The sequence below is a fragment of the Tupaia chinensis genome, unplaced genomic scaffold (assembly GCF_000334495.1).
Source record: "Tupaia chinensis unplaced genomic scaffold, TupChi_1.0 Scaffold147177_1, whole genome shotgun sequence".
In the NCBI taxonomy this organism is placed as follows: Eukaryota; Metazoa; Chordata; class Mammalia; order Scandentia; family Tupaiidae; genus Tupaia; species Tupaia belangeri.
Window position 1 is genome coordinate 74,198 of NW_006207028.1, and position 8,882 is coordinate 83,079.

The 8,882-nt window shown below is 36.3% G+C and overlaps 1 pseudogene; it reads left to right on the forward strand.

Moving 5' to 3' along the window:
- Positions 1-4,641: 4,641 nt before the first annotated feature.
- On the forward strand, positions 4,642-5,836 carry LOC114006344 (electron transfer flavoprotein-ubiquinone oxidoreductase, mitochondrial-like; annotated as a pseudogene).
- The last annotated feature ends 3,046 nt before the right edge of the window (positions 5,837-8,882 follow it).

Below are 8,882 nucleotides of genomic sequence, written 5' to 3' on the forward strand. Positions count from 1 at the left end.
TTTTGCTATAGGGTGCATGTGCTTGCCAGAAAGAGACAGAAAGTGAGAAATCACCCCCCAGGGGGATGGCCACACCACAATCCTTTCTCCTCCATTCTCCTCTCAGGATCTTGGGCACACATGCACACATGCCCAGCATGAGTTTAAGCCACAAACCATGGTCAGCCACGTGGGAGTTCAGTGACATAGCCATTACACTAACTGCTGGTCCCCCTCCTAACATTTTAGGGATTAGTGACAAGAGTATAAGTGGAATTACACATACTACTTACGTAAATGTTTAAAAGCTATAAAATAAAACCTAAGAAAATGATTTATTCATCTTATGCCAAAAGGCCATGTTGGAATCAGTCATCTCTGACTCTTGAAAGGTCAGAACCTGAATCTGACCGAGACTGCAAGCAGGGTGCCTACTAGCACACGCCTACTCCTTTCCCCATCCACCCTGATCCTTCTTGCCTTGTGACTAGTCTTCCATGTGAATGTACATGCTTTTGTGTGCAAAAGCTTATGTGCGCACACTCCAGTCTCAAGTTCAAACATCCTTTTCCACAAACAGCTGCCATTCCTTTGGCATATAGATGCCCCAAATATAAATGGTTCAGAGTTTGACAGTGAATTTTTATGATCTAATAGAAATCATGATTGTACTTTCACAAAGCCACATAATTCGGTTTTAATTATATTAAATTAACTCCCTTTTCCTTTCTGTCCTTCCTCCCTCTTTCTGACGTTTATAACCTAGTCACTTTTTCCATTTGTTCACAATAAGCCATTGTAATGATAGCAGACACATCTTAATCACCAGAATAAACCTACATCTCATGTAGGATATGATGGTCCACAAGCATTAAAAATACATGAATAGGAAGAGGACCTTTTGCTATCACAGTGTTATTGTATTTAATACTAGGTCAGTCTTCCTAGTGTCACAAGAAAAAATAATTCAAAAATACTCATTTAATTGCAGGAAATGTTACAACCTTCAGCAAAATTCCTATCACTACTTAAAAAACACAGGTTGAAATTCAGAATTGCAGGACGTTATTATATGACAAAATGGAAAGGGAAGGAAAATGTTCTCTTGTGTAAATGGATGAGACACTTACTGTGACAGAGCTAATTAGGCTCTTGGGAGAATTTATGCACAGCTAATAAGAAGCAGAGCTAAATGTTGTCTTAATTTACCCTCAAGCTCTCAAAAAACGTTGTTCATTCACGTTGCACTAATTGAGCCAACAACCATTAACCCCTCTGTTCTGGATACATTATCAGGTTAACATACAGGAACTTATCTATCTTTTCTGTTTTTTTCTTTTCTTTTCTTTTTTTTTTAAATACCTATTCAAACATATATACAAAATGTATTATACTTAAAGATAAAGCAGTGACAGAGGATTGTGAACTTTTTTCTTTATACATTTGGGTGATCCATTTTTAACCTTTAATAAGATTGAGAATAGCCAGTGTTTGTGAATGGAATACTCTTACACAATGCTTGGGAGATTTTGAACTAGAACATCCCTTGGCATTGGCTGTGTCTTTGTAACAATTTTAACATTCTTTGATTCACTTCTACATATATCTCTTTTAGAAACATGTTCAGAAATGTATAATAATGATGTGTACACAGAAATTTATTGATTCATTATAAGTGAGGTTTAGTTTACATGTTCCTTACTAGGAGATTGCTTTATGTATCACTGATATATTACCTCTACAGAAAATGATGTAGCCTTTGTGTATCAATTAGAAATGATATCTTCAAAACTGAGCATGATATTTAAGGCAGATTTATCTCCAACTCCTAACTATTGCTATCTTTTTGATGGTGAAACTGAAGGATTTTTTCTTTCTACCTCATGGATTTCTTCACAGCTTTCATAGTTTACTATTATAAGAGTATATGTTTATTTGTAAGTTAAGTATTTCAATTTTGTATGATAAATCTTATCAATAGAATAGTTTAAATGATCTTAGAGGATATGTTGTATTTGGTCATATAAGGTACAGCTAATAAACAAATCAAGGCAATTGATGAATTTAACTTACATTTTGAAAGTTGTTTAATACCATTGATGTGAAAAATAATCATCTCAAAATAATACTTTTAGTAATCCGTAAGATGTAAAACTTCATATAAAGAAAAATAATGGATTGATAGCAGTGGAGTCTGGAAGATTTTTATACTAAGCAGAGTGGAACATTAAGGTCTACAAAATTAGATAAAATGTATTGTTAAGCTCATGGCTTATGCTGGACAGTAGATTCAAATTTCCTTATTGCATTTTTTTTTTGAGAGGTTTTTCACTATAGGGTACGTGCGCTCGCCAGACAGACAGAGAGAGACAGAGAGACAGAAAGCAAGAAATCACCCCCCAGAGGGGATGGCCACGCCGCAATCCCTTCTCCTCCATTCTCCTCTCAGGATCTTGGGCATGCACGCACATTTGCCCGGCATGTGTTTTAAGCCGCCAGGTCCGGGATGCGAACCGCGGTCGACTACGTGGGAATCCAGTGACATAGCCATTATGCTAACTGCTTGTTCCCCTTATCGCATTATTACAAACAGATTTTTAGACAGGGAAAAAGTACTAAGTATGATCTGTAACTTTGATTAGTGCATTTCCAAGGACACACATGACATAAAAAAGAGAAATGAAAAAATATTAATGATTGAATATCTGAAAATATTCTTAACCTTTTGTTTTTCTCAGAGAGATTTTTGCTATAGCTTTTTCTTTTTTTCAGAGAGGTTTTTGCTATAAGGTGTGTGTGCTCGCCAGAAAGACAGAGAAGAAGTGACAGAAAGCGAGAAATCACCCCCGAGGGGAAACGGTCATGCTGGGATCGTTTCTCTTCCATTCTCCAATTGGGATTTTCAGCAGGCACACACACATGCACCCTGGGTGAGTTAAGCTTTTGGGTCCAGGACTTGAACCGTGGTCGACTGCTTGGGATTCCAGCGATGTAACCATTATGCCATCTGCTGGTCCCCAAACATTCTTAAACTTCTTTCTTTCTTTTTTTTTATTTTTAAGGTTTTTGCCATAGGGTATGTGCAGTCGCCAGAGAGAGATAAAGAGAGGGAAAGTGGGACCAGCAGTAAGTGTAATGGCTATGTCGCTGGACTCCCATGTAGTTGACCACGACTCGCATCCTGGACCCGGTGGCTTAAAACTCATGCCAGGCGCATGTGCGTGCATGCCCAAGATCCCAAGAGGAGAATGGAGAAGGGATTGCGGCATGGCCATCCTCCCTGGGGGGTGATTTCTCGCTTTCTGTCTCTCTGTCTCTCTCTGTCTGGCGAGCGCATGCGCCCTATGGCAAAAACCTCTAAAAAAAAAAAAAAAGAGGGAAAGTGAGACATCATCCCCCTGGAGTGATGGTCATATTGCAATCTCTTCTTCTCTATTCTCCTCTTGGGATTTTGGGTGCACACACATGCACATGCATGTGGCGTGATTTTTCAAGCTGTGGGGTTTGAGACTTGAACTGTGGTGAACCATGTGAGTCCCTAGCACTTTAAACACCACACCACCTGCTGGCTGGCCCCCAAACCTTTTTCATTTTTTAACATTAAAATATATCTGTAGGACCCTATAATGTATGCATAAAATAAAAATTAAAAATAAGTATTTTAGGAAGTAGAAAATGATTTTCTACTTAAAATTTCCAATAATTTTCCTTCTTATAATGTGTAAATTTCTGTAAAAAGCACATAAGACTTCCATAAATTTAAAATATTCAGCAAAGTACATTTTGCATTACAAAACAGATATTTTCTAGACACACTTGGAGGTTATTTAAATTTTGTATCTGTAATTCTCCACTATTCTTTTTGATATTGCACAAGAGACTAATGAAAGAAAATGATTCTCTTTACCGCAAACTTTAGTTACAGTTCAAATGAGTGTTTAATAATGTGTGCAGAATGTCTCTCCCATTGACCACATGCCAAGGTCAGTCTAAGTATTACTTCTTTGAAGAGGTTTCCCTCAAACTGTCATTAAAAATATAAAAGTGAAAGCCAAAACAAAGAAATAAACAAAAGAAAACAGAATCACAAAATTATTTTTATCTACTTAAGCAGCCTCATGATCTTCAGATATTCAATACGTTTTACAAGATTATGATATGCTACAATCATTAAAAACTACCAGGTTGGTGACTGACTCCATGGTACCGCTGAAATGCCCTACTCATATGAAGACAGATCCCATATAGCCACAGTGGTTCAAATTCATCTGAACCAACCTGAAACACCCAGGCATTACCCTGAGCACCCAAGATGCCATGGGCTGGAGAGCTGAAGATCACAGGGTGATCAGACCATGCAGAGTAGGTGCTCATCTCTCTCTCTCTCTCTCTCAATCTCGCTCTATCATGAATAAGGAAAAAAATACTCTATCATGAATAAGTAATCCAACCTCTGTAAGTGTGAGTAACTGGCAGAAAAGTTAGTGCATGTATGTATATTCTCTAAGGCACTAAGAGAAAAATACAGGTAACAAAAATTTAGAACTTTTGCTGCTGGAGAATTGATTGCCTGAGAAAGTTAAGATATGTAGCCTAATGCAATGTACTATGTTAAGTGCTATGAGAGATATTTGTAGAGTATATCATGTTCTTGGTTGATCCATGGACAGATACACCCAAGGAGGGTCTTTCCTCATTTAAATAAAGATGAGCCTCTGGTAGCTCTTGGTTTTGTGACTTCAGTCCAGTGAGACGATTCTAGAGGTGGATACACCATCTCAGCATCAGCCCACACTGGAAGGAGAACAAAAATTGCATAGGGAACCAGAGCTCGCAGTGAAAGTGCTCTTCAGTCTATACTAAAACTCACCTTCCCTGGTAGTTTACTACTTTGTTGCAGCCCTGGTATCATGAATATTCCCAAGATTAAAGGTACCAACACAACAATGAAGAGGAAGTTTTGGCCACAGAATCTATTTGACTCAGCTAACTGGTGAACATCTTCCATCAAAGACAAGAGGACAACCTGCAGGAGGAGGAGGACAATTTGAAGCAATCATGAATATACAAAGAACTATATTTTCTTGGAAATATAAAACCATAGCATCATGGAATATGGGGTGTCTATGGAGGAGTCATTTACACTGGAATATGTTACTGGATATATAAAGGAATGGAGCATTGGTCTCTAAAATATTAAGGTTCTGACTCTGTTAAGTTCAAGCCAGCCTAGGATGGCATGCCTTTTGAGTATACAAAACCCAATCAACAGATCCTTTTTGACCTTCTGTCAACTGTGACTCTGAGTAGTTCTGATCATGGACAGGATCCATCAACACATTTAATCTTAAAGGGTGACAGTACCCCCAGTAAATGGAAATCTGTCTGTTAGTATATGATGGGTTTGAAAAGTTATTCTGTCCTGCATGAGTTTATGAATTTGTACCTTTGGAGAAAGGTGACATATTTTGGTTACAGATAACTTCTCAGAATTGAATACATTGTAAAATATGTCATTATTAAAGATCCAAGTCAAGGAGCCATCAGGTGGCATAGCGGGTAGAGCAGTAGAATCCCATGTGGTCAACTGTGGTCTGAGTCCTGTATGTGGCGGCTTGAAACTCACGCTGGGTGCATGCACGTGCACCCAATATCCCAAGAGGAAAATGGAGGAGAATGATCGCAGGATGGCCAGCCCCTTGGGAAGTGATGTCTCTTAGTCTTTCTCTCTTTCTCTGGTGAGTGCATGCACCCTGTAGCAAAAATCTCTCAAAAAAGAGGAAAGAAAGATACTTATCAGAATATTAACTGGATGGTACCCAAAGGTGGAGAAGGACCTGCTTTCAATGGAATATAAGCTGCAAATGATTTAATTTTCAGGCATACTTGATGATTTCTTCAAAATTTATGACAAGCTACTTAGAAATTTTAGAGACTGACAAGTATAAAATATCTTACAGCGTATCATTTATAGATCAGTATGTTCACAAAATAGTTAGCAGTGAAATAAAAATTTATACTGTATCTGAGAGCATCCCATAAAATTATGAATATTTCTCTTAGGTAAAACTTTAAAAAATGATGTAAGAGGAGGAAAAAAAATAAATTAAGCCCCTCTTAATGAAAGTGTGGAGATAAACATATGGAGTCCATTGCCTGTTTGACTTCACAGCTCTTTTGCAAGTACATTCAGAATTTTATACTGCAAAATTGCAAAAGAATGCATTCACATTGCATATATTGTGAGTATCCTGAAGCACTGAATATGCTAATGCCAGCAAAAAGAAAGACAAAAATGATATAAAACCTTACTATAGATGTATTTATAGATTTAGAAAGGAGACTCATTTAATTGTTGCAGTTCTAACTACACACTATGGGAAATGTTTAAAGGATAAATAAAAATAAAATAAATAATATATTGCAATACTTGCTCTAACATAAAAGCTTTTGTCTGTGTCCTGTGTTCTTATTTTGTAAATATCTTTGCAATTATACTATAGTAACAGTATTAGTGCATTGTCTTCTTAAAGGAAGGTTTATTTTTAACAGTAGTAGATACAGAGCTTTAGCTTATGTTGTCTTTTTTTATCATTTCAATCTTTTTGGAAGTTTATTGATTTAATATTGAATCTGATGTAAATTAATTTAATATTATTGTTTCAAGTCTGCGACATAATTGATGACCTACTTGTGTTTTCTGTTTGCTTTCTATTCTTGCTTGCATTATGGATATTATGCTCCTCCTGTGTATGTTTCCACATATTTCATCTCGGGGTTTAAAATTAGATTTTCTTCTCTTTGACTTCACATACTCAGGGCACACAAACTAAGAAATTATTATGTAGGTAAAGATGGAGATTACTAAAGCCCTCAATAATGGGATTTATCACTTGTAGGTAGCATATAAAAGCTATCAGATAGACTGATTATTTTCCTATGAGAATTAGCATATTAAATACCACTGAAACAAATCTGTATCTTGTATTTTATTACAATACTCAGATATTCCCTCAATCACCCATCGTATGGCACTAGAACAAGTGGAATCAATGATAAAGAGATGTGATCAGATCTTGAACAGCCATGCATAATGTTGAATTGTTCTGATGTTATCTGAAAGTGAGTAAAGATATTTTGACAAAACCAGGACTTTTTGTTTGGGTAAACAAATCTTTGGCACAAAGATAGTAAAGCAGAAAAAAAGAGTACTTGTGTAGGTCAGAATTTACCCTTCCCTTAGATTAAGCAACTGTAGTGTAGGGTCTTTAATGCTTATTTAGGTCAATTTTTTCTATTTAATATCCAATTAAACTAAAATGGTAATTGTTGGTATTACCCACAATACCAGTTACCATTAGTTTGCCAGTTAACTTGCAAATCACTGAGTAACTGAGCCACATGAACCACAAATAAGTAAGGAGTAGAATATTGCAATGGTTAGACAAAAAGTCTGAGTGCCTGGAAAATGTGAAAATATGAAAGAGCAGACTTTGAACATAGGCTATCAGTACTTGGTCTATTTAAAAAGAAAGCCAGACACTGGTGGTGATATTTAAAACACTCTCTCACCAAGTTCAGGGAAAGTTCATAGAATTCAATCAGCGGAGGAATAACTCCTCCAAAAGATTAGTCGTAGCTATGAATAGTGAAGAGCAGAAAATCCGTGTGATATTGGGTTGAATCTGGAGTCCTCTTCTTTTGTCTTATTTATGAGGAACATTTACATTTTTATTTTTATTTATTTATGTATTTATTTTGTTTCTCATATAGATCTACATAGAAAGAGAGAACCTGTTGAAAATGACTATACAGTTCAGAGCTTCATAGGCAACTAAGACCACCAAAGGGATCAGAGACCCAATTCACAATTCTATACTGGAAAAATGCAACAAAGAAAACTAAGAAAAGGCTTAGAACACATGCAAGACCAATTTTGTAAATAAGCATGTACAGTGTCAATGAGTGTTATATTCCTTCAGTATGTGTGGGCTTGTTAGTAAATGTACTTACAAAGATTTAAAATACATTTAAAGGAAGGCCTAGCTGCAGTGATACAGTCAGCAGGTGGCACGATGCAATGCTAGAGCTACATGCAAGCCCATACTTTGAATCTCGGGTAACCCTGAAACATGGTGGGCATGTATATGTACAGAGACCTGTCATCCAGGCTGACTCGAAGGCAGGCTTTGATGGGAGGGGTGGAGATCGTGGTGGGAAAAAAACTATTAAGGTTTCTATTTTCTTCTCTTTCTCTCAACAGAACAAATAAATGAGCATGAATAAATTTTTAAAAGTAGACAATCTTGTTTTAAACCATCTTTATCTTGTATCATTTCATTCACATCACAGAAGCCTTGAATGTCTATTGAAATTGATCCAGATCCATGTGTTCTTTCCAAATAGAAGGAACTGGAAAGTTAGCATGATACAGATCTAACTCACCCTTTACTGAGCTAACCAGTAATAGCCACATTTTTAAATACTGGGTATCCAAAGAACAAATGTAGAACAAATACAAATACAAATATAAATAGGGTTTTTAAATACTGCGTATCCAAAGAACAAATGTAAAAGAACAAATACAAATACAAATATAAATAGGGTATGATAGCCCCAACTTGATATTGACCTGTACTAACTTTATTGTACCTCAGAGAGTTTTATTTTCTACCTAGCAGCTATAGATATATTTTATATGCAGTTGGAAAATGAATTGATTACAAGGAAGCATTTGAGGTATTCTTAACCTAGCCTCATGAAGGTCACCAATGTTTTTGTTGGCAAATCCAATGATAACGTTACCTCCTGGAAAAATAAAGAGATAAATTTTTTATTATTTATTTATTTATTTATTTTTGATTGAGACTTTTGCAGTAAGGCACATGCACTGGCCAGAGAGA